This window comes from Hippopotamus amphibius, unplaced genomic scaffold, assembly GCF_030028045.1.
Source record: "Hippopotamus amphibius kiboko isolate mHipAmp2 unplaced genomic scaffold, mHipAmp2.hap2 scaffold_425, whole genome shotgun sequence".
NCBI classification, from domain to species: domain Eukaryota; kingdom Metazoa; phylum Chordata; class Mammalia; order Artiodactyla; family Hippopotamidae; genus Hippopotamus; species Hippopotamus amphibius.
The window spans coordinates 106-25,018 of NW_026648535.1; the positions used below are offsets into that span (position 1 = coordinate 106).

General features: G+C 54.4%; 9 non-coding genes across 9 annotated transcripts; all 9 read left to right on the forward strand.

The window, feature by feature from the left end:
• The first annotated feature begins 2,331 nt into the window (after positions 1-2,331).
• Positions 2,332-2,412, forward strand: LOC130843507 (small nucleolar RNA SNORD115). The gene has a single exon (XR_009051006.1). It is a non-coding gene; the product is annotated as a small nucleolar RNA SNORD115 (small nucleolar RNA).
• Positions 2,413-4,916: 2,504 nt separating this feature from the next.
• On the forward strand, positions 4,917-4,997 carry LOC130843520 (small nucleolar RNA SNORD115). Its single transcript, XR_009051018.1, has one exon. It is a non-coding gene; the product is annotated as a small nucleolar RNA SNORD115 (small nucleolar RNA).
• Positions 4,998-7,503: 2,506 nt separating this feature from the next.
• On the forward strand, positions 7,504-7,584 carry LOC130843523 (small nucleolar RNA SNORD115). The gene has a single exon (XR_009051021.1). It is a non-coding gene; the product is annotated as a small nucleolar RNA SNORD115 (small nucleolar RNA).
• Positions 7,585-10,090: 2,506 nt separating this feature from the next.
• LOC130843525 (small nucleolar RNA SNORD115) lies at positions 10,091-10,171 on the forward strand. Its single transcript, XR_009051022.1, has one exon. It is a non-coding gene; the product is annotated as a small nucleolar RNA SNORD115 (small nucleolar RNA).
• A 2,506-nt stretch (positions 10,172-12,677) lies between these two features.
• LOC130843526 (small nucleolar RNA SNORD115) lies at positions 12,678-12,758 on the forward strand. Its single transcript, XR_009051023.1, has one exon. It is a non-coding gene; the product is annotated as a small nucleolar RNA SNORD115 (small nucleolar RNA).
• Positions 12,759-15,264: 2,506 nt separating this feature from the next.
• On the forward strand, positions 15,265-15,345 carry LOC130843508 (small nucleolar RNA SNORD115). The gene has a single exon (XR_009051007.1). It is a non-coding gene; the product is annotated as a small nucleolar RNA SNORD115 (small nucleolar RNA).
• A 2,506-nt stretch (positions 15,346-17,851) lies between these two features.
• LOC130843509 (small nucleolar RNA SNORD115) lies at positions 17,852-17,932 on the forward strand. The gene has a single exon (XR_009051008.1). It is a non-coding gene; the product is annotated as a small nucleolar RNA SNORD115 (small nucleolar RNA).
• A 2,506-nt stretch (positions 17,933-20,438) lies between these two features.
• LOC130843510 (small nucleolar RNA SNORD115) lies at positions 20,439-20,519 on the forward strand. Its single transcript, XR_009051009.1, has one exon. It is a non-coding gene; the product is annotated as a small nucleolar RNA SNORD115 (small nucleolar RNA).
• Positions 20,520-23,025: 2,506 nt separating this feature from the next.
• LOC130843511 (small nucleolar RNA SNORD115) lies at positions 23,026-23,106 on the forward strand. Its single transcript, XR_009051010.1, has one exon. It is a non-coding gene; the product is annotated as a small nucleolar RNA SNORD115 (small nucleolar RNA).
• Positions 23,107-24,913: the final 1,807 nt, after the last annotated feature.

Sequence of the window (24,913 nt, forward strand, 5' to 3'; positions counted from 1 at the left end):
GGTTTTCTATCCTGCTCCATAGTGCCAGGGCCCACATGTCTGAAGCCATGGGTGGAGTCTTTCCTTAAGCCTTTCTGCTTTGAATTTTGTGTTTCAGGCCAAGCCTTGGAATGGACTCACCACAGCCAGAATGTTCCGCAGTGAGTGGCTCTTTTGGTTGCCTCTGATAGGCCCCAGAGAATTTTGCAACTATGGGCTGGCCGCCCTCACAGCAGGCAGTACAGGGTAGTCTTTTGGCAACCTCCTGCCTACCAAGGAGGAATGTCTGCTGCTGCCCCAAATTTATGGGCTCACATCTGGTGCACTCACATGCCTTCATTAGAGCTGTATTCTAGTCAGAGAGCACATCGAGGCAGTGTTTTCTTCCTTGGCCCCAGGCGGAACATCTCTAGAGACTCTGTGCACCTAGCGCCAGAGTATGATCACCAACTGAGGGAATGGTCCCTTGTGGTGTGTGCTTTATGGCTTCCCAAAACCTGTCAGTAGGGAAGGGCTCATGCCCCCTGCCTAGAGATGGTGAGAGGCAGCAGGAGCCCCATCCTCAGGTGCTTGGAGGCAGGATGCTGCTGGTTATTTCAAGGGCTGGAAGCCATGCCGTGGTCTTCAATGGGGTTGTGCCAGGACTCTGTGAGGATCATGGTGCTTTGTTGGAGCCACTTGATCCGAATGGGGCCTCTGATGGGGTCTGCATGCATACACAGGACCATAGCTTCTCCTGGGTTGGTCGTCCTCTCCGGAAGCCACTGGTTTGTCAGAGAGCCCCCTCCAGAGGAGAAAAGGCTTCTGGGTGTCCATTCCCCCATGAAGGCTTTGCGGAGCCCTTGGGCATCCCGTTATCATGTCCATCGTGAGGCCCTGTTGACCTGAAGGGGAGGGGTGGTCCCGGGATGTGGGCTGAGGAGGGCGTAGCTGCATGGCTGTTGTTTGGTGGCCTTGCACGGGCCACAGTAGGGAATGCTGCCACAGAAGAAATTGGCCCTGTTTGGGAATCTCTGTGGTCCCCAAGGAGGAATGCTTGACATGGCTCCCCATCCACCAGATCGGAATGCAGGCCTTGAAATTCAACTCGATTGACCTGAAGTGTAGTAAGACTGACCATGGAGGCACCATTTCATGACGTGTTGCCCTGGGGAGCAACCACGCAGATCTCTGTGCATGTCGAGGCAGAGCACGAGGATGGACTGAGCTTATGGTCCGTTGTGGGGTGTGCTTGAGTGACTTCCAAGAAGTGTTGGTTGGGAGGATGTGGGGCCAGGCCTGGAGGTGGTGAGAGGCAACAAGGACCCTTGATCAGGGACTTGGCAGCTAGATGCTCTTGGCTCTTGTGAGAGCTGAAGGGCTGGTCCCTTGCTGGAATGGGGGTTTCCCAGGTCTCTGTGAGGGATCATGGGCCCTCAGGATAGGCCAGTTTACTCAGACAGGCCCTTTCATGGGTTCTGCATACAGATACAGGCCTGTGGCATCTCTTGGGCTGGCCTTCCTCTACGGGAGCCACTGCCTACCAAGAGAGCTCCCTCCAGCTCCTGTGAATGTCCACTGTGTGGGACATAAAGGCCTCATTGTCTGGGTGTTGTGCACATGGACAAGCCGAGTGTGACATCGGCCAGCACACGCTTGCCCACACCAGGGTCGGGCCCAGAGGAATGTCTCCAATCCCCCCAGAAACACCCCCCAGTGTTTTCCCCACCAAGCAGACCTGGTGCCAGGCCTTGTGCTTCCTGGAGGATCCATGAGGCTAGTCCTTCCCTGGGGAGACATATACGTACTGGTTATTTCATCTGCCCCTGACACAGTATTAAGGTACATAAGATGGCATTGATCCACCTGTCCACTCATGCCTTCATCTTTGTAAGTATGGATGGATGGAGGGAGTGAGCCAAGGACGAGGGTCAAAGGGGAGGGAGCTAGAGCATTCTGGAGGAAGGGAGGCAGGAAGGAAGCTATGTAGGGAGCTGTTTGTATGCGTTTCAGCTATGTGTTCCTGTCTCTGCGTGGAGGTACATTTGGCCCTATGTTCCTGGATGTATTGCTGCAGGTATTTCTTGTAGCATCATTCGATGCATGAGCGTGTGGCACACACGTCCCCCAATGCATCTAGCATGGAGTTGGAGTTCTCACAGCTGTCCCTTCTCACCTCTTGGCAGCCATCGTCCCCAGAGAAATGAAGATCTGTGTTTGGCCTATGTTCCCTAGGGCAATCACCATGAGCCTTGGCCCAGCACGTGGATTCGACAGAATGGCACATCCCTTCAGGCATCCTTCTTTCCAGGAAGCATCTGAGGTAAGCCTTCACATGTGGCAGGGCGCAGGTGAGTGAGGAGGGCCTCAGTTGGGTCGATGATGAGAACTCATATGGTCCTGAAGAGAGCTGATGACCAAAAAATCATGCTCAATAGGATTACGCTGAGGCCTAACAGAGGGATCCAGGGGCAGGATGGCCTGCATTTTTGGTCCATTGCAGAGCCCTGGGTGTGGGTGTGTGTGTGGGTTTGGGTGTGGGTGTTGGAGCAGCCTCTCGCTCGAGGAAATCCCTTGAGACTCCTCCAGTGTAGATGGCTTCCACATATCCAAGATGTGTTGCCACCTTTGGTTTTCTATCCTGCTCCATAGTGCCAGGGCCCACATGTTCTGAAGCCATGGGTGGAGTCTTTCCTTAAGCCTTTCTGCTTTGAATTTTGTGTTTCAGGCCAAGCCTTGGAATGGACTCACCACAGCCAGAATGTTCCGCAGTGAGTGGCTCTTTTGGTTGCTACTGATAGGCCCCAGAGAATTTTGAACTATGGGCTGGCCGCCCTCACAGCAGGCAGTACAGGGTAGTCTTTTGGCAACCTCCTGCCTACCAAGGAGGAATGTCTGCTGCTGCCCCAAATTTATGGGCTCACATCTGGTGCACTCACATGCCTTCATTAGAGCTGTATTCTAGTCAGAGAGCACATCGAGGCAGTGTTTTCTTCCTTGGCCCCAGGCGGAACATCTCTAGAGACCTCTGTGCACCTAGCGCCAGAGTATGATCACCAACTGAGGGAATGGTCCCTTGTGGTGTGTGCTTTATGGCTTCCCAAAACCTGTCAGTAGGGAAGGCTCATGCCCCCTGCCTAGAGATGGTGAGAGGCAGGCAGGAGCCCATCCTCAGTTGCTTGGAGGCAGGATGCTGCTGGTTATTTCAAGGGCTGGAAGCCATGCCGTGGTCTTCAATGGGGTTGTGCCAGGACTCTGTGAGGGATCATGGTGCTTTGTTGGAGCCACTTGATCCGAATGGGGCCTCTGATGGGGTCTGCATGCATACACAGGACCATAGCTTCTCCTGGGTTGGTCGTCCTCTCCGGAAGCCACTGGTTTGTCAGAGAGCCCCCTCCAGAGGAGAAAAGGCTTCTGGGTGTCCATTCCCCCATGAAGGCTTTGCGGAGCCCTTGGGCATCCCGTTATCATGTCCATCGTGAGGCCCTGTTGACCTGAAGGGGAGGGGTGGTCCCGGGATGTGGGCTGAGGAGGGCGTAGCTGCATGGCTGTTGTTTGGTGCCTTGCACGGGCCACAGTAGGGAATGCTGCCCACAGAAGAAATTGGCCCTGTTTGGGAATCTCTGTGGTCCCCAAGGAGGAATGCTTGACATGGCTCCCCATCCACCAGATCGGAATGCAGGCCTTGAAATTCAACTCGATTGACCTGAAGTGTAGTAAGACTGACCATGGAGGCACCATTTCATGACGTGTTGCCCTGGGGAGCAACCACGCAGATCTCTGTGCATGTCGAGGCAGAGCACGAGGATGGACTGAGCTTATGGGTCCGTTGTGGGGTGTGCTTGAGTGACTTCAAGAAGTGTTGGTTGGGAGGATGTGGGGCCAGGCCTGGAGGTGGTGAGAGGCAACAAGGACCCTTCATCAGGGACTTGGCAGCTAGATGCTCTTGGCTCTTGTGAGAGCTGAAGGGCTGGTCCCTTGCTGGAATGGGGTTTCCCAGGTCTCTGTGAGGGATCATGGGCCCTCAGATAGGCCAGTTTACTCAGACAGGCCCTTTCATGGGTTCTGCATACAGATACAGGCCTGTGGCATCTCTTGGGCTGGCCTTCCTCTACGGGAGCCACTGCCTACCAAGAGAGCTCCCTCCAGCTCCTGTGAATGTCCACTGTGTGGGACATAAAGGCCTCATTGTCTGGGTGTTGTGCACATGGACAAGCCGAGTGTGACATCGGCCAGCACACGCTTGCCCACACCAGGGTCGGGCCCAGAGGAATGTCTCCAATCCCCCCAGAAACACCCCCAGTGTTTTCCCCACCAAGCAGACCTGGTGCCAGGCCTTGTGCTTCCTGGAGGATCCATGAGGCTAGTCCTTCCCTGGGGAGACATATACGTACTGGTTATTTCATCTGCCCCTGACACAGTATTAAGGTACATAAGATGGCATTGATCCACCTGTCCACTCATGCCTTCATCTTTGTAAGTATGGATGGATGGAGGGAGTGAGCCAAGGACGAGGGTCAAAGGGGAGGGAGCTAGAGCATTCTGGAGGAAGGGAGGCAGGAAGGAAGCTATGTAGGAGCTGTTTGTATGCGTTTCAGCTATGTGTTCCTGTCTCTGCGTGGAGGTACATTTGGGCCCTATGTTCCTGGATGTATTGCTGCAGGTATTTCTTGTAGCATCATTCGATGCATGAGCGTGTGGCACACACGTGCCCCAATGCATCTAGCATGGAGTTGGAGTTCTCACAGCTGTCCTTCTCACCTCTTGGCAGCCATCGTCCCCAGAGAAATGAAGATCTGTGTTTGGCCTATGTTCCCTAGGGCAATCACCATGAGCCTTGGCCCAGCACGTGGATTCGACAGAATGGCACATCCCTTCAGGCATCCTTCTTTGCAGGAAGCATCTGAGGTAAGCCTTCACATGTGGCAGGGCGCAGGTGAGTGAGGAGGGCCTCAGTTGGGTCGATGATGAGAACTCATATGGTCCTGAAGAGAGCTGATGACCAAAAAATCATGCTCAATAGGATTACGCTGAGGCCTAACAGAGGGATCCAGGGGCAGGATGGCCTGCATTTTTGGTCCATTGCAGAGCCCTGGGTGTGGGTGTGTGTGTGGGTTTGGGTGTGGGTGTTGGAGCAGCCTCTCGCTCGAGGAAATCCCTTGAGACTCCTCCCAGTGTAGATGGCTTCCACATATCCAAGATGTGTTGCCACCTTTGGTTTTCTATCCTGCTCCATAGTGCCAGGGCCCACATGTTCTGAAGCCATGGGTGGAGTCTTTCCTTAAGCCTTTCTGCTTTGAATTTTGTGTTTCAGGCCAAGCCTTGGAATGGACTCACCACAGCCAGAATGTTCCGCAGTGAGTGGCTCTTTTGGTTGCTACTGATAGGCCCCAGAGAATTTTGAACTATGGGCTGGCCGCCCTCACAGCAGGCAGTACAGGGTAGTCTTTTGGCAACCTCCTGCCTACCAAGGAGGAATGTCTGCTGCTGCCCCAAATTTATGGGCTCACATCTGGTGCACTCACATGCCTTCATTAGAGCTGTATTCTAGTCAGAGAGCACATCGAGGCAGTGTTTTCTTCCTTGGCCCCAGGCGGAACATCTCTAGAGACCTCTGTGCACCTAGCGCCAGAGTATGATCACCAACTGAGGGAATGGTCCCTTGTGGTGTGTGCTTTATGGCTTCCCAAAACCTGTCAGTAGGGAAGGCTCATGCCCCCTGCCTAGAGATGGTGAGAGGCAGGCAGGAGCCCATCCTCAGGTGCTTGGAGGCAGGATGCTGCTGGTTATTTCAAGGGCTGGAAGCCATGCCGTGGTCTTCAATGGGGTTGTGCCAGGACTCTGTGAGGGATCATGGTGCTTTGTTGGAGCCACTTGATCCGAATGGGGCCTCTGATGGGGTCTGCATGCATACACAGGACCATAGCTTCTCCTGGGTTGGTCGTCCTCTCCGGAAGCCACTGGTTTGTCAGAGAGCCCCCTCCAGAGGAGAAAAGGCTTCTGGGTGTCCATTCCCCCATGAAGGCTTTGCAGAGCCCTTGGGCATCCCGTTATCATGTCCATCGTGAGGCCCTGTTGACCTGAAGGGGAGGGGTGGTCCCGGGATGTGGGCTGAGGAGGGCGTAGCTGCATGGCTGTTGTTTGGTGGCCTTGCACGGGCCACAGTAGGGAATGCTGCCACAGAAGAAATTGGCCCTGTTTGGGAATCTCTGTGGTCCCCAAGGAGGAATGCTTGACATGGCTCCCCATCCACCAGATCGGAATGCAGGCCTTGAAATTCAACTCGATTGACCTGAAGTGTAGTAAGACTGACCATGGAGGCACCATTTCATGACGTGTTGCCCTGGGGAGCAACCACGCAGATCTCTGTGCATGTCGAGGCAGAGCACGAGGATGGACTGAGCTTATGGTCAGTTGTGGGGTGTGCTTGAGTGACTTCCAAGAAGTGTTGGTTGGGAGGATGTGGGGCCAGGCCTGGAGGTGGTGAGAGGCAACAAGGACCCTTGATCAGGGACTTGGCAGCTAGATGCTCTTGGCTCTTGTGAGAGCTGAAGGGCTGGTCCCTTGCTGGAATGGGGTTTCCCAGGTCTCTGTGAGGGATCATGGGCCCTCAGATAGGCCAGTTTTCTCAGACAGGCCCTTTCATGGGTTCTGCATACAGATACAGGCCTGTGGCATCTCTTGGGCTGGCCTTCCTCTACGGGAGCCACTGCCTACCAAGAGAGCTCCCTCCAGCTCCTGTGAATGTCCACTGTGTGGGACATAAAGGCCTCATTGTCTGGGTGTTGTGCACATGGACAAGCCGAGTGTGACATCGGCCAGCACACGCTTGCCCACACCAGGGTCGGGCCCAGAGGAATGTCTCCATTCCCCCCAGAAACACCCCCAGTGTTTTCCCCACCAAGCAGACCTGGTGCCAGGCCTTGTGCTGCCTGGAGGATCCATGAGGCTAGTCCTTCCCTGGGGAGACATATACGTACTGGTTATTTCATCTGCCCCTGACACAGTATTAAGGTACATAAGATGGCATTGATCCACCTGTCCACTCATGCCTTCATCTTTGTAAGTATGGATGGATGGAGGGAGTGAGCCAAGGACGAGGGTCAAAGGGGAGGGAGCTAGAGCATTCTGGAGGAAGGGAGGCAGGAAGGAAGCTATGTAGGGAGCTGTTTGTATGCGTTTCAGCTATGTGTTCCTGTCTCTGCGTGGAGGTACATTTGGGCCCTATGTTCCTGGATGTATTGCTGCAGGTATTTCTTGTAGCATCATTCGATGCATGAGCGTGTGGCACACACGTGCCCCAATGCATCTAGCATGGAGTTGGAGTTCTCACAGCTGTCCTTCTCACCTCTTGGCAGCCATCGTCCCCAGAGAAATGAAGATCTGTGTTTGGCCTATGTTCCCTAGGGCAATCACCATGAGCCTTGGCCCAGCACGTGGATTCGACAGAATGGCACATCCCTTCAGGCATCCTTCTTTGCAGGAAGCATCTGAGGTAAGCCTTCACATGTGGCAGGGCGCAGGTGAGTGAGGAGGGCCTCAGTTGGGTCGATGATGAGAACTCATATGGTCCTGAAGAGAGCTGATGACCAAAAAATCATGCTCAATAGGATTACGCTGAGGCCTAACAGAGGGATCCAGGGGCAGGATGGCCTGCATTTTTGGTCCATTGCAGAGCCCTGGGTGTGGGTGTGTGTGTGGGTTTGGGTGTGGGTGTTGGAGCAGCCTCTCGCTCGAGGAAATCCCTTGAGACTCCTCCCAGTGTAGATGGCTTCCACATATCCAAGATGTGTTGCCACCTTTGGTTTTCTATCCTGCTCCATAGTGCCAGGGCCCACATGTTCTGAAGCCATGGGTGGAGTCTTTCCTTAAGCCTTTCTGCTTTGAATTTTGTGTTTCAGGCCAAGCCTTGGAATGGACTCACCACAGCCAGAATGTTCCGCAGTGAGTGGCTCTTTTGGTTGCTACTGATAGGCCCCAGAGAATTTTGAACTATGGGCTGGCCGCCCTCACAGCAGGCAGTACAGGGTAGTCTTTTGGCAACCTCCTGCCTACCAAGGAGGAATGTCTGCTGCTGCCCCAAATTTATGGGCTCACATCTGGTGCACTCACATGCCTTCATTAGAGCTGTATTCTAGTCAGAGAGCACATCGAGGCAGTGTTTTCTTCCTTGGCCCCAGGCGGAACATCTCTAGAGACCTCTGTGCACCTAGCGCCAGAGTATGATCACCAACTGAGGGAATGGTCCCTTGTGGTGTGTGCTTTATGGCTTCCCAAAACCTGTCAGTAGGGAAGGCTCATGCCCCCTGCCTAGAGATGGTGAGAGGCAGGCAGGAGCCCATCCTCAGGTGCTTGGAGGCAGGATGCTGCTGGTTATTTCAAGGGCTGGAAGCCATGCCGTGGTCTTCAATGGGGTTGTGCCAGGACTCTGTGAGGGATCATGGTGCTTTGTTGGAGCCACTTGATCCGAATGGGGCCTCTGATGGGGTCTGCATGCATACACAGGACCATAGCTTCTCCTGGGTTGGTCGTCCTCTCCGGAAGCCACTGGTTTGTCAGAGAGCCCCCTCCAGAGGAGAAAAGGCTTCTGGGTGTCCATTCCCCCATGAAGGCTTTGCAGAGCCCTTGGGCATCCCGTTATCATGTCCATCGTGAGGCCCTGTTGACCTGAAGGGGAGGGGTGGTCCCGGGATGTGGGCTGAGGAGGGCGTAGCTGCATGGCTGTTGTTTGGTGGCCTTGCACGGGCCACAGTAGGGAATGCTGCCACAGAAGAAATTGGCCCTGTTTGGGAATCTCTGTGGTCCCCAAGGAGGAATGCTTGACATGGCTCCCCATCCACCAGATCGGAATGCGGGCCTTGAAATTCAACTCGATTGACCTGAAGTGTAGTAAGACTGACCATGGAGGCACCATTTCATGACGTGTTGCCCTGGGGAGCAACCACGCAGATCTCTGTGCATGTCGAGGCAGAGCACGAGGATGGACTGAGCTTATGGTCAGTTGTGGGGTGTGCTTGAGTGACTTCCAAGAAGTGTTGGTTGGGAGGATGTGGGGCCAGGCCTGGAGGTGGTGAGAGGCAACAAGGACCCTTGATCAGGGACTTGGCAGCTAGATGCTCTTGGCTCTTGTGAGAGCTGAAGGGCTGGTCCCTTGCTGGAATGGGGTTTCCCAGGTCTCTGTGAGGGATCATGGGCCCTCAGATAGGCCAGTTTACTCAGACAGGCCCTTTCATGGGTTCTGCATACAGATACAGGCCTGTGGCATCTCTTGGGCTGGCCTTCCTCTACGGGAGTCACTGCCTACCAAGAGAGCTCCCTCCAGCTCCTGTGAATGTCCACTGTGTGGGACATAAAGGCCTCATTGTCTGGGTGTTGTGCACATGGACAAGCCGAGTGTGACATCGGCCAGCACATGCTTGCCCACACCAGGGTCGGGCCCAGAGGAATGTCTCCATTCCCCCCAGAAACACCCCCAGTGTTTTCCCCACCAAGCAGACCTGGTGCCAGGCCTTGTGCTGCCTGGAGGATCCATGAGGCTAGTCCTTCCCTGGGGAGACATATACGTACTGGTTATTTCATCTGCCCCTGACACAGTATTAAGGTACATAAGATGGCATTGATCCACCTGTCCACTCATGCCTTCATCTTTGTAAGTATGGATGGATGGAGGGAGTGAGCCAAGGACGAGGGTCAAAGGGGAGGGAGCTAGAGCATTCTGGAGGAAGGGAGGCAGGAAGGAAGCTATGTAGGGAGCTGTTTGTATGCGTTTCAGCTATGTGTTCCTGTCTCTGCGTGGAGGTACATTTGGGCCCTATGTTCCTGGATGTATTGCTGCAGGTATTTCTTGTAGCATCATTCGATGCATGAGCGTGTGGCACACACGTGCCCCAATGCATCTAGCATGGAGTTGGAGTTCTCACAGCTGTCCTTCTCACCTCTTGGCAGCCATCGTCCCCAGAGAAATGAAGATCTGTGTTTGGCCTATGTTCCCTAGGGCAATCACCATGAGCCTTGGCCCAGCACGTGGATTCGACAGAATGGCACATCCCTTCAGGCATCCTTCTTTCCAGGAAGCATCTGAGGTAAGCCTTCACATGTGGCAGGGCGCAGGTGAGTGAGGAGGGCCTCAGTTGGGTCGATGATGAGAACTCATATGGTCCTGAAGAGAGCTGATGACCAAAAAATCATGCTCAATAGGATTACGCTGAGGCCTAACAGAGGGATCCAGGGGCAGGATGGCCTGCATTTTTGGTCCATTGCAGAGCCCTGGGTGTGGGTGTGTGTGTGGGTTTGGGTGTGGGTGTTGGAGCAGCCTCTCACTCGAGGAAATCCCTTGAGACTCCTCCCAGTGTAGATGGCTTCCACATATCCAAGATGTGTTGCCACCTTTGGTTTTCTATCCTGCTCCATAGTGCCAGGGCCCACATGTTCTGAAGCCATGGGTGGAGTCTTTCCTTAAGCCTTTCTGCTTTGAATTTTGTGTTTCAGGCCAAGCCTTGGAATGGACTCACCACAGCCAGAATGTTCCGCAGTGAGTGGCTCTTTTGGTTGCTACTGATAGGCCCCAGAGAATTTTGAACTATGGGCTGGCCGCCCTCACAGCAGGCAGTACAGGGTAGTCTTTTGGCAACCTCCTGCCTACCAAGGAGGAATGTCTGCTGCAGCCCCAAATTTATGGGCTCACATCTGGTGCACTCACATGCCTTCATTAGAGCTGTATTCTAGTCAGAGAGCACATCGAGGCAGTGTTTTCTTCCTTGGCCCCAGGCGGAACATCTCTAGAGACCTCTGTGCACCTAGCGCCAGAGTATGATCACCAACTGAGGGAATGGTCCCTTGTGGTGTGTGCTTTATGGCTTCCCAAAACCTGTCAGTAGGGAAGGCTCATGCCCCCTGCCTAGAGATGGTGAGAGGCAGGCAGGAGCCCATCCTCAGGTGCTTGGAGGCAGGATGCTGCTGGTTATTTCAAGGGCTGGAAGCCATGCCGTGGTCTTCAATGGGGTTGTGCCAGGACTCTGTGAGGGATCATGGTGCTTTGTTGGAGCCACTTGATCCGAATGGGGCCTCTGATGGGGCCTGCATGCATACACAGGACCATAGCTTCTCCTGGGTTGGTCGTCCTCTCCGGAAGCCACTGGTTTGTCAGAGAGCCCCCTCCAGAGGAGAAAAGGCTTCTGGGTGTCCATTCCCCCATGAAGGCTTTGCAGAGCCCTTGGGCATCCCATTATCATGTCCATCATGAGGCCCTGTTGACCTGAATGGGAGGGGTGGTCCCGGGATGTGGACTGAGGAGGGCGTAGCTGCATGGCTGTTGTTTGGTGGCCTTGCACGGGCCACAGTCGGGAATGCTGCCACAGAAGAAATTGGCCCTGTTTGGGAATCTCTGTGGTCCCCAAGGAGGAATGCTTGACATGGCTCCCCATCCACCAGATTGGAATGCGGGCCTTGAAATTCAACTCGATTGACCTGAAGTGTAGTAAGACTGACCATGGAGGCACCATTTCATGACGTGTTGCCCTGGGGAGCAACCACGCAGATCTCTGTGCATGTCGAGGCAGAGCACGAGGATGGACTGAGCTTATGGTCAGTTGTGGGGTGTGCTTGAGTGACTTCCAAGAAGTGTTGGTTGGGAGGATGTGGGGCCAGGCCTGGAGGTGGTGAGAGGCAACAAGGACCCTTGATCAGGGACTTGGCAGCTAGATGCTCTTGGCTCTTGTGAGAGCTGAAGGGCTGGTCCCTTGCTGGAATGGGGTTTCCCAGGTCTCTGTGAGGGATCATGGGCCCTCAGATAAGCCAGTTTACTCAGACAGGCCCTTTCATGGGTTCTGCATACAGATACAGGCCTGTGGCATCTCTTGGGCTGGCCTTCCTCTACGGGAGCCACTGCCTACCAAGAGAGCTCCCTCCAGCTCCTGTGAATGTCCACTGTGTGGGACATAAAGGCCTCATTGTCTGGGTGTTGTGCACATGGACAAGCCGAGTGTGACATCGGCCAGCACACGCTTGCCCACACCAGGGTCGGGCCCAGAGGAATGTCTCCATTCCCCCCAGAAACACCCCCAGTGTTTTCCCCACCAAGCAGACCTGGTGCCAGGCCTTGTGCTGCCTGGAGGATCCATGAGGCTAGTCCTTCCCTGGGGAGACATATACGTACTGGTTATTTCATCTGCCCCTGACACAGTATTAAGGTACATAAGATGGCATTGATCCACCTGTCCACTCATGCCTTCATCTTTGTAAGTATGGATGGATGGAGGGAGTGAGCCAAGGACGAGGGTCAAAGGGGAGGGAGCTAGAGCATTCTGGAGGAAGGGAGGCAGGAAGGAAGCTATGTAGGGAGCTGTTTGTATGCGTTTCAGCTATGTGTTCCTGTCTCTGCGTGGAGGTACATTTGGGCCCTATGTTCCTGGATGTATTGCTGCAGGTATTTCTTGTAGCATCATTCGATGCATGAGCGTGTGGCACACACGTGCCCCAATGCATCTAGCATGGAGTTGGAGTTCTCACAGCTGTCCTTCTCACCTCTTGGCAGCCATCGTCCCCAGAGAAATGAAGATCTGTGTTTGGCCTATGTTCCCTAGGGCAATCACCATGAGCCTTGGCCCAGCACGTGGATTCGACAGAATGGCACATCCCTTCAGGCATCCTTCTTTCCAGGAAGCATCTGAGGTAAGCCTTCACATGTGGCAGGGCGCAGGTGAGTGAGGAGGGCCTCAGTTGGGTCGATGATGAGAACTCATATGGTCCTGAAGAGAGCTGATGACCAAAAAATCATGCTCAATAGGATTACGCTGAGGCCTAACAGAGGGATCCAGGGGCAGGATGGCCTGCATTTTTGGTCCATTGCAGAGCCCTGGGTGTGGGTGTGTGTGTGGGTTTGGGTGTGGGTGTTGGAGCAGCCTCTCGCTCGAGGAAATCCCTTGAGACTCCTCCCAGTGTAGATGGCTTCCACATATCCAAGATGTGTTGCCACCTTTGGTTTTCTATCCTGCTCCATAGTGCCAGGGCCCACATGTTCTGAAGCCATGGGTGGAGTCTTTCCTTAAGCCTTTCTGCTTTGAATTTTGTGTTTCAGGCCAAGCCTTGGAATGGACTCACCACAGCCAGAATGTTCCGCAGTGAGTGGCTCTTTTGGTTGCTACTGATAGGCCCCAGAGAATTTTGAACTATGGGCTGGCCGCCCTCACAGCAGGCAGTACAGGGTAGTCTTTTGGCAACCTCCTGCCTACCAAGGAGGAATGTCTGCTGCTGCCCCAAATTTATGGGCTCACATCTGGTGCACTCACATGCCTTCATTAGAGCTGTATTCTAGTCAGAGAGCACATCGAGGCAGTGTTTTCTTCCTTGGCCCCAGGCGGAACATCTCTAGAGACCTCTGTGCACCTAGCGCCAGAGTATGATCACCAACTGAGGGAATGGTCCCTTGTGGTGTGTGCTTTATGGCTTCCCAAAACCTGTCAGTAGGGAAGGCTCATGCCCCCTGCCTAGAGATGGTGAGAGGCAGGCAGGAGCCCATCCTCAGGTGCTTGGAGGCAGGATGCTGCTGGTTATTTCAAGGGCTGGAAGCCATGCCGTGGTCTTCAATGGGGTTGTGCCAGGACTCTGTGAGGGATCATGGTGCTTTGTTGGAGCCACTTGATCCGAATGGGGCCTCTGATGGGGTCTGCATGCATACACAGGACCATAGCTTCTCCTGGGTTGGTCGTCCTCTCCGGAAGCCACTGGTTTGTCAGAGAGCCCCCTCCAGAGGAGAAAAGGCTTCTGGGTGTCCATTCCCCCATGAAGGCTTTGCAGAGCCCTTGGGCATCCCATTATCATGTCCATCGTGAGGCCCTGTTGACCTGAAGGGGAGGGGTGGTCCCGGGATGTGGGCTGAGGAGGGCGTAGCTGCATGGCTGTTGTTTGGTGGCCTTGCACGGGCCACAGTAGGGAATGCTGCCACAGAAGAAATTGGCCCTGTTTGGGAATCTCTGTGGTCCCCAAGGAGGAATGCTTGACATGGCTCCCCATCCACCAGATCGGAATGCAGGCCTTGAAATTCAACTCGATTGACCTGAAGTGTAGTAAGACTGACCATGGAGGCACCATTTCATGACGTGTTGCCCTGGGGAGCAACCACGCAGATCTCTGTGCATGTCGAGGCAGAGCACGAGGATGGACTGAGCTTATGGTCAGTTGTGGGGTGTGCTTGAGTGACTTCCAAGAAGTGTTGGTTGGGAGGATGTGGGGCCAGGCCTGGAGGTGGTGAGAGGCAACAAGGACCCTTCATCAGGGACTTGGCAGCTAGATGCTCTTGGCTCTTGTGAGAGCTGAAGGGCTGGTCCCTTGCTGGAATGGGGTTTCCCAGGTCTCTGTGAGGGATCATGGGCCCTCAGATAGGCCAGTTTTCTCAGACAGGCCCTTTCATGGGTTCTGCATACAGATACAGGCCTGTGGCATCTCTTGGGCTGGCCTTCCTCTACGGGAGCCACTGCCTACCAAGAGAGCTCCCTCCAGCTCCTGTGAATGTCCACTGTGTGGGACATAAAGGCCTCATTGTCTGGGTGTTGTGCACATGGACAAGCCGAGTGTGACATCGGCCAGCACACGCTTGCCCACACCAGGGTCGGGCCCAGAGGAATGTCTCCATTCCCCCCAGAAACACCCCCAGTGTTTTCCCCACCAAGCAGACCTGGTGCCAGGCCTTGTGCTGCCTGGAGGATCCATGAGGCTAGTCCTTCCCTGGGGAGACATATACGTACTGGTTATTTCATCTGCCCCTGACACAGTATTAAGGTACATAAGATGGCATTGATCCACCTGTCCACTCATGCCTTCATCTTTGTAAGTATGGATGGATGGAGGGAGTGAGCCAAGGACGAGGGTCAAAGGGGAGGGAGCTAGAGCATTCTGGAGGAAGGGAGGCAGGAAGGAAGCTATGTAGGGAGCTGTTTGTATGCGTTTCAGCTATGTGTTCCTGTCTCTGCGTGGAGGTACATTTGGGCCCTATGTTCCTGGATGTATTGCTGCAGGTATTTCTTGTAGCATCATTCGATGCATGAGCGTGTGGCACACACGTGCCCCAATGCATCTAGCATGGAGTTGGAGTTCTCACAGCTGTCCTTCTCACCTCTTGGCAGCCATCGTCCCCAGAGAAATGAAGATCTGTGTTTGGCCTATGTTCCCTAGGGCAATCACCATGAGCCTTGGCCCAGCACGTGGATTCGACAGAATGGCACATCCCTTCAGGCATCCTTCTTTCCAGGAAGCATCTGAGGTAAGCCTTCACATGTGGCAGGGCACAGGTGAGTGAGGAGGGCCTCAGTTGGGTCGATGATGAGAACTCATATGGTCCTGAAGAGAGCTGATGACCAAAAAATCATGCTCAATAGGATTACGCTGAGGCCTAACAGAGGGATCCAGGGGCAGGATGGCCTGCATTTTTGGTCCATTGCAGAGCCCTGGGTGTGGGTGTGTGTGTGGGTTTGGGTGTGGGTGTTGGAGCAGCCTCTCGCTCGAGGAAATCCCTTGAGACTCCTCCCAGTGTAGATGGCTTCCACATATCCAAGATGTGTTGCCACCTTTGGTTTTCTATCCTGCTCCATAGTGCCAGGGCCCACATGTTCTGAAGCCATGGGTGGAGTCTTTCCTTAAGCCTTTCTGCTTTGAATTTTGTGTTTCAGGCCAAGCCTTGGAATGGACTCACCACAGCCAGAATGTTCCGCAGTGAGTGGCTCTTTTGGTTGCTACTGATAGGCCCCAGAGAATTTTGAACTATGGGCTGGCCGCCCTCACAGCAGGCAGTACAGGGTAGTCTTTTGGCAACCTCCTGCCTACCAAGGAGGAATGTCTGCTGCTGCCCCAAATTTATGGGCTCACATCTGGTGCACTCACATGCCTTCATTAGAGCTGTATTCTAGTCAGAGAGCACATCGAGGCAGTGTTTTCTTCCTTGGCCCCAGGCAGAACATCTCTAGAGACCTCTGTGCACCTAGCGCCAGAGTATGATCACCCACTGAGGGAATGGTCCCTTGTGGTGTGTGCTTTATGGCTTCCCAAAACCTGTCAGTAGGGAAGGCTCATGCCCCCTGCCTAGAGATGGTGAGAGGCAGGCAGGAGCCCATCCTCAGGTGCTTGGAGGCAGGATGCTGCTGGTTATTTCAAGGGCTGGAAGCCATGCCGTGGTCTTCAATGGGGTTGTGCCAGGACTCTGTGAGGGATCATGGTGCTTTGTTGGAGCCACTTGATCCGAATGGGGCCTCTGATGGGGTCTGCATGCATACACAGGACCATAGCTTCTCCTGGGTTGGTCGTCCTCTCCGGAAGCCACTGGTTTGTCAGAGAGCCCCCTCCAGAGGAGAAAAGGCTTCTGGGTGTCCATTCCCCCATGAAGGCTTTGCAGAGCCCTTGGGCATCCCGTTATCATGTCCATCGTGAGGCCCTGTTGACCTGAAGGGGAGGGGTGGTCCCGGGATGTGGGCTGAGGAGGGCGTAGCTGCATGGCTGTTGTTTGGTGGCCTTGCACGGGCCACAGTAGGGAATGCTGCCACAGAAGAAATTGGCCCTGTTTGGGAATCTCTGTGGTCCCCAAGGAGGAATGCTTGACATGGCTCCCCATCCACCAGATCGGAATGCAGGCCTTGAAATTCAACTCGATTGACCTGAAGTGTAGTAAGACTGACCATGGAGGCACCATTTCATGACGTGTTGCCCTGGGGAGCAACCACGCAGATCTCTGTGCATGTCGAGGCAGAGCACGAGGATGGACTGAGCTTATGGTCAGTTGTGGGGTGTGCTTGAGTGACTTCCAAGAAGTGTTGGTTGGGAGGATGTGGGGCCAGGCCTGGAGGTGGTGAGAGGCAACAAGGACCCTTCATCAGGGACTTGGCAGCTAGATGCTCTTGGCTCTTGTGAGAGCTGAAGGGCTGGTCCCTTGCTGGAATGGGGTTTCCCAGGTCTCTGTGAGGGATCATGGGCCCTCAGATAGGCCAGTTTACTCAGACAGGCCCTTTCATGGGTTCTGCATACAGATAGAGGCCTGTGGCATCTCTTGGGCTGGCCTTCCTCTACGGGAGCCACTGCCTACCAAGAGAGCTCCCTCCAGCTCCTGTGAATGTCCACTGTGTGGGACATAAAGGCCTCATTGTCTGGGTGTTGTGCACATGGACAAGCCGAGTGTGACATCGGCCAGCACACGCTTGCCCACACCAGGGTCGGGCCCAGAGGAATGTCTCCATTCCCCCCAGAAACACCCCCAGTGTTTTCCCCACCAAGCAGACCTGGTGCCAGGCCTTGTGCTGCCTGGAGGATCCATGAGGCTAGTCCTTCCCTGGGGAGACATATACGTACTGGTTATTTCATCTGCCCCTGACACAGTATTAAGGTACATAAGATGGCATTGATCCACCTGTCCACTCATGCCTTCATCTTTGTAAGTATGGATGGATGGAGGGAGTGAGCCAAGGACGAGGGTCAAAGGGGAGGGAGCTAGAGCATTCTGGAGGAAGGGAGGCAGGAAGGAAGCTATGTAGGGAGCTGTTTGTATGCGTTTCAGCTATGTGTTCCTGTCTCTGCGTGGAGGTACATTTGGGCCCTATGTTCCTGGATGTATTGCTGCAGGTATTTCTTGTAGCATCATTCGATGCATGAGCGTGTGGCACACACGTGCCCCAATGCATCTAGCATGGAGTTGGAGTTCTCACAGCTGTCCTTCTCACCTCTTGGCAGCCATCGTCCCCAGAGAAATGAAGATCTGTGTTTGGCCTATGTTCCCTAGGGCAATCACCATGAGCCTTGGCCCAGCACGTGGATTCGACAGAATGGCACATCCCTTCAGGCATCCTTCTTTCCAGGAAGCATCTGAGGTAAGCCTTCACATGTGGCAGGGCGCAGGTGAGTGAGGAGGGCCTCAGTTGGGTCGATGATGAGAACTCATATGGTCCTGAAGAGAGCTGATGACCAAAAAATCATGCTCAATAGGATTACGCTGAGGCCTAACAGAGGGATCCAGGGGCAGGATGGCCTGCATTGTTGGTCCATTGCAGAGCCCTGGGTGTGGGTGTGTGTGTGGGTTTGGGTGTGGGTGTTGGAGCAGCCTCTCGCTCGAGGAAATCCCTTGAGACTCCTCCCAGTGTAGATGGCTTCCACATATCCAAGATGTGTTGCCACCTTTGGTTTTCTATCCTGCTCCATAGTGCCAGGGCCCACATGTTCTGAAGCCATGGGTGGAGTCTTTCCTTAAGCCTTTCTGCTTTGAATTTTGTGTTTCAGGCCAAGCCTTGGAATGGACTCACCACAGCCAGAATGTTCCGCAGTGAGTGGCTCTTTTGGTTGCTACTGATAGGCCCCAGAGAATTTTGAACTATGGGCTGGCCGCCCTCACAGCAGGCAGTACAGGGTAGTCTTTTGGCAACCTCCTGCCTACCAAGGAGGAATGTCTGCTGCTGCCCCAAATTTATGGGCTCACATCTGGTGCACTCACATGCCTTCATTAGAGCTGTATTCTAGTCAGAGAGCACATCGAGGCAGTGTTTTCTTCCTTGGCCCCAGGCAGAACATCTCTAGAGACCTCTGTGCACCTAGCGCCAGAGTATGATCACCCACTGAGGGAATGGTCCCTTGTGGTGTGTGCTTTATGGCTTCCCAAAACCTGTCAGTAGGGAAGGCTCATGCCCCCTGCCTAGAGATGGTGAGAGGCAGGCAGGAGCCCATCCTCAGGTGCTTGGAGGCAGGATGCTGCTGGTTATTTCAAGGGCTGGAAGCCATGCCGTGGTCTTCAATGGGGTTGTGCCAGGACTCTGTGAGGGATCATGGTGCTTTGTTGGAGCCACTTGATCCGAATGGGGCCTCTGATGGGGTCTGCATGCATACACAGGACCATAGCTTCTCCTGGGTTGGTCGTCCTCTCCGGAAGCCACTGGTTTGTCAGAGAGCCCCCTCCAGAGGAGAAAAGGCTTCTGGGTGTCCATTCCCCCATGAAGGCTTTGCAGAGCCCTTGGGCATCCCGTTATCATGTCCATCGTGAGGCCCTGTTGACCTGAAGGGGAGGGGTGGTCCCGGGATGTGGGCTGAGGAGGGCGTAGCTGCATGGCTGTTGTTTGGTGGCCTTGCACGGGCCACAGTAGGGAATGCTGCCACAGAAGAAATTGGCCCTGTTTGGGAATCTCTGTGGTCCCCAAGGAGGAATGCTTGACATGGCTCCCCATCCACCAGATCGGAATGCAGGCCTTGAAATTCAACTCGATTGACCTGAAGTGTAGTAAGACTGACCATGGAGGCACCATTTCATGACGTGTTGCCCTGGGGAGCAACCACGCAGATCTCTGTGCATGTCGAGGCAGAGCACGAGGATGGACTGAGCTTATGGTCAGTTGTGGGGTGTGCTTGAGTGACTTCCAAGAAGTGTTGGTTGGGAGGATGTGGGGCCAGGCCTGGAGGTGGTGAGAGGCAACAAGGACCCTTCATCAGGGACTTGGCAGCTAGATGCTCTTGGCTCTTGTGAGAGCTGAAGGGCTGGTCCCTTGCTGGAATGGGGTTTCCCAGGTCTCTGTGAGGGATCATGGGCCCTCAGATAGGCCAGTTTACTCAGACAGGCCCTTTCATGGGTTCTGCATACAGATACAGGCCTGTGGCATCTCTTGGGCTGGCCTTCCTCTACGGGAGCCACTGCCTACCAAGAGAGCTCCCTCCAGCTCCTGTGAATGTCCACTGTGTGGGACATAAAGGCCTCATTGTCTGGGTGTTGTGCACATGGACAAGCCGAGTGTGACATCGGCCAGCACACGCTTGCCCACACCAGGGTCGGGCCCAGAGGAATGTCTCCATTCCCCCCAGAAACACCCCCAGTGTTTTCCCCACCAAGCAGACCTGGTGCCAGGCCTTGTGCTGCCTGGAGGATCCATGAGGCTAGTCCTTCCCTGGGGAGACATATACGTACTGGTTATTTCATCTGCCCCTGACACAGTATTAAGGTACATAAGATGGCATTGATCCACCTGTCCACTCATGCCTTCATCTTTGTAAGTATGGATGGATGGAGGGAGTGAGCCAAGGACGAGGGTCAAAGGGGAGGGAGCTAGAGCATTCTGGAGGAAGGGAGGCAGGAAGGAAGCTATGTAGGGAGCTGTTTGTATGCGTTTCAGCTATGTGTTCCTGTCTCTGCGTGGAGGTACATTTGGGCCCTATGTTCCTGGATGTATTGCTGCAGGTATTTCTTGTAGCATCATTCGATGCATGAGCGTGTGGCACACACGTGCCCCAATGCATCTAGCATGGAGTTGGAGTTCTCACAGCTGTCCTTCTCACCTCTTGGCAGCCATCGTCCCCAGAGAAATGAAGATCTGTGTTTGGCCTATGTTCCCTAGGGCAATCACCATGAGCCTTGGCCCAGCACGTGGATTCGACAGAATGGCACATCCCTTCAGGCATCCTTCTTTCCAGGAAGCATCTGAGGTAAGCCTTCACATGTGGCAGGGCGCAGGTGAGTGAGGAGGGCCTCAGTTGGGTCGATGATGAGAACTCATATGGTCCTGAAGAGAGCTGATGACCAAAAAATCATGCTCAATAGGATTACGCTGAGGCCTAACAGAGGGATCCAGGGGCAGGATGGCCTGCATTGTTGGTCCATTGCAGAGCCCTGGGTGTGGGTGTGTGTGTGGGTTTGGGTGTGGGTGTTGGAGCAGCCTCTCGCTCGAGGAAATCCCTTGAGACTCCTCCCAGTGTAGATGGCTTCCACATATCCAAGATGTGTTGCCACCTTTGGTTTTCTATCCTGCTCCATAGTGCCAGGGCCCACATGTTCTGAAGCCATGGGTGGAGTCTTTCCTTAAGCCTTTCTGCTTTGAATTTTGTGTTTCAGGCCAAGCCTTGGAATGGACTCACCACAGCCAGAATGTTCCGCAGTGAGTGGCTCTTTTGGTTGCTACTGATAGGCCCCAGAGAATTTTGAACTATGGGCTGGCCGCCCTCACAGCAGGCAGTACAGGGTAGTCTTTTGGCAACCTCCTGCCTACCAAGGAGGAATGTCTGCTGCTGCCCCAAATTTATGGGCTCACATCTGGTGCACTCACATGCCTTCATTAGAGCTGTATTCTAGTCAGAGAGCACATCGAGGCAGTGTTTTCTTCCTTGGCCCCAGGCAGAACATCTCTAGAGACCTCTGTGCACCTAGCGCCAGAGTATGATCACCCACTGAGGGAATGGTCCCTTGTGGTGTGTGCTTTATGGCTTCCCAAAACCTGTCAGTAGGGAAGGCTCATGCCCCCTGCCTAGAGATGGTGAGAGGCAGGCAGGAGCCCATCCTCAGGTGCTTGGAGGCAGGATGCTGCTGGTTATTTCAAGGGCTGGAAGCCATGCCGTGGTCTTCAATGGGGTTGTGCCAGGACTCTGTGAGGGATCATGGTGCTTTGTTGGAGCCACTTGATCCGAATGGGGCCTCTGATGGGGTCTGCATGCATACACAGGACCATAGCTTCTCCTGGGTTGGTCGTCCTCTCCGGAAGCCACTGGTTTGTCAGAGAGCCCCCTCCAGAGGAGAAAAGGCTTCTGGGTGTCCATTCCCCCATGAAGGCTTTGCAGAGCCCTTGGGCATCCCGTTATCATGTCCATCGTGAGGCCCTGTTGACCTGAAGGGGAGGGGTGGTCCCGGGATGTGGGCTGAGGAGGGCGTAGCTGCATGGCTGTTGTTTGGTGGCCTTGCACGGGCCACAGTAGGGAATGCTGCCACAGAAGAAATTGGCCCTGTTTGGGAATCTCTGTGGTCCCCAAGGAGGAATGCTTGACATGGCTCCCCATCCACCAGATCGGAATGCAGGCCTTGAAATTCAACTCGATTGACCTGAAGTGTAGTAAGACTGACCATGGAGGCACCATTTCATGACGTGTTGCCCTGGGGAGCAACCACGCAGATCTCTGTGCATGTCGAGGCAGAGCACGAGGATGGACTGAGCTTATGGTCAGTTGTGGGGTGTGCTTGAGTGACTTCCAAGAAGTGTTGGTTGGGAGGATGTGGGGCCAGGCCTGGAGGTGGTGAGAGGCAACAAGGACCCTTCATCAGGGACTTGGCAGCTAGATGCTCTTGGCTCTTGTGAGAGCTGAAGGGCTGGTCCCTTGCTGGAATGGGGTTTCCCAGGTCTCTGTGAGGGATCATGGGCCCTCAGATAGGCCAGTTTTCTCAGACAGGCCCTTTCATGGGTTCTGCATACAGATACAGGCCTGTGGCATCTCTTGGGCTGGCCTTCCTCTACGGGAGCCACTGCCTACCAAGAGAGCTCCCTCCAGCTCCTGTGAATGTCCACTGTGTGGGACATAAAGGCCTCATTGTCTGGGTGTTGTGCACATGGACAAGCCGAGTGTGACATCGGCCAGCACACGCTTGCCCACACCAGGGTCGGGCCCAGAGGAATGTCTCCATTCCCCCCAGAAACACCCCCAGTGTTTTCCCCACCAAGCAGACCTGGTGCCAGGCCTTGTGCTGCCTGGAGGATCCATGAGGCTAGTCCTTCCCTGGGGAGACATATACGTACTGGTTATTTCATCTGCCCCTGACACAGTATTAAGGTACATAAGATGGCATTGATCCACCTGTCCACTCATGCCTTCATCTTTGTAAGTATGGATGGATGGAGGGAGTGAGCCAAGGACGAGGGTCAAAGGGGAGGGAGCTAGAGCATTCTGGAGGAAGGGAGGCAGGAAGGAAGCTATGTAGGGAGCTGTTTGTATGCGTTTCAGCTATGTGTTCCTGTCTCTGCGTGGAGGTACATTTGGGCCCTATGTTCCTGGATGTATTGCTGCAGGTATTTCTTGTAGCATCATTCGATGCATGAGCGTGTGGCACACACGTGCCCCAATGCATCTAGCATGGAGTTGGAGTTCTCACAGCTGTCCTTCTCACCTCTTGGCAGCCATCGTCCCCAGAGAAATGAAGATCTGTGTTTGGCCTATGTTCCCTAGGGCAATCACCATGAGCCTTGGCCCAGCACGTGGATTCGACAGAATGGCACATCCCTTCAGGCATCCTTCTTTCCAGGAAGCATCTGAGGTAAGCCTTCACATGTGGCAGGGCGCAGGTGAGTGAGGAGGGCCTCAGTTGGGTCGATGATGAGAACTCATATGGTCCTGAAGAGAGCTGATGACCAAAAAATCATGCTCAATAGGATTACGCTGAGGCCTAACAGAGGGATCCAGGGGCAGGATGGCCTGCATTGTTGGTCCATTGCAGAGCCCTGGGTGTGGGTGTGTGTGTGGGTTTGGGTGTGGGTGTTGGAGCAGCCTCTCGCTCGAGGAAATCCCTTGAGACTCCTCCCAGTGTAGATGGCTTCCACATATCCAAGATGTGTTGCCACCTTTGGTTTTCTATCCTGCTCCATAGTGCCAGGGCCCACATGTTCTGAAGCCATGGGTGGAGTCTTTCCTTAAGCCTTTCTGCTTTGAATTTTGTGTTTCAGGCCAAGCCTTGGAATGGACTCACCACAGCCAGAATGTTCCGCAGTGAGTGGCTCTTTTGGTTGCTACTGATAGGCCCCAGAGAATTTTGAACTATGGGCTGGCCGCCCTCACAGCAGGCAGTACAGGGTAGTCTTTTGGCAACCTCCTGCCTACCAAGGAGGAATGTCTGCTGCTGCCCCAAATTTATGGGCTCACATCTGGTGCACTCACATGCCTTCATTAGAGCTGTATTCTAGTCAGAGAGCACATCGAGGCAGTGTTTTCTTCCTTGGCCCCAGGCAGAACATCTCTAGAGACCTCTGTGCACCTAGCGCCAGAGTATGATCACCCACTGAGGGAATGGTCCCTTGTGGTGTGTGCTTTATGGCTTCCCAAAACCTGTCAGTAGGGAAGGCTCATGCCCCCTGCCTAGAGATGGTGAGAGGCAGGCAGGAGCCCATCCTCAGGTGCTTGGAGGCAGGATGCTGCTGGTTATTTCAAGGGCTGGAAGCCATGCCGTGGTCTTCAATGGGGTTGTGCCAGGACTCTGTGAGGGATCATGGTGCTTTGTTGGAGCCACTTGATCCGAATGGGGCCTCTGATGGGGTCTGCATGCATACACAGGACCATAGCTTCTCCTGGGTTGGTCGTCCTCTCCGGAAGCCACTGGTTTGTCAGAGAGCCCCCTCCAGAGGAGAAAAGGCTTCTGGGTGTCCATTCCCCCATGAAGGCTTTGCAGAGCCCTTGGGCATCCCGTTATCATGTCCATCGTGAGGCCCTGTTGACCTGAAGGGGAGGGGTGGTGCCGGGATGTGGGCTGAGGAGGGCGTAGCTGCATGGCTGTTGTTTGGTGGCCTTGCACGGGCCACAGTCGGGAATGCTGCCACAGAAGAAATTGGCCCTGTTTGGGAATCTCTGTGGTCCCCAAGGAGGAATGCTTGACATGGCTCCCCATCCACCAGATCGGAATGCAGGCCTTGAAATTCAACTCGATTGACCTGAAGTGTAGTAAGACTGACCATGGAGGCACCATTTCATGACGTGTTGCCCTGGGGAGCAACCACGCAGATCTCTGTGCATGTCGAGGCAGAGCACGAGGATGGACTGAGCTTATGGTCAGTTGTGGGGTGTGCTTGAGTGACTTCCAAGAAGTGTTGGTTGGGAGGATGTGGGGCCAGGCCTGGAGGTGGTGAGAGGCAACAAGGACCCTTCATCAGGGACTTGGCAGCTAGATGCTCTTGGCTCTTGTGAGAGCTGAAGGGCTGGTCCCTTGCTGGAATGGGGTTTCCCAGGTCTCTGTGAGGGATCATGGGCCCTCAGATAGGCCAGTTTACTCAGACAGGCCCTTTCATGGGTTCTGCATACAGATACAGGCCTGTGGCATCTCTTGGGCTGGCCTTCCTCTACGGGAGCCACTGCCTACCAAGAGAGCTCCCTCCAGCTCCTGTGAATGTCCACTGTGTGGGACATAAAGGCCTCATTGTCTGGGTGTTGTGCACATGGACAAGCCGAGTGTGACATCGGCCAGCACACGCTTGCCCACACCAGGGTC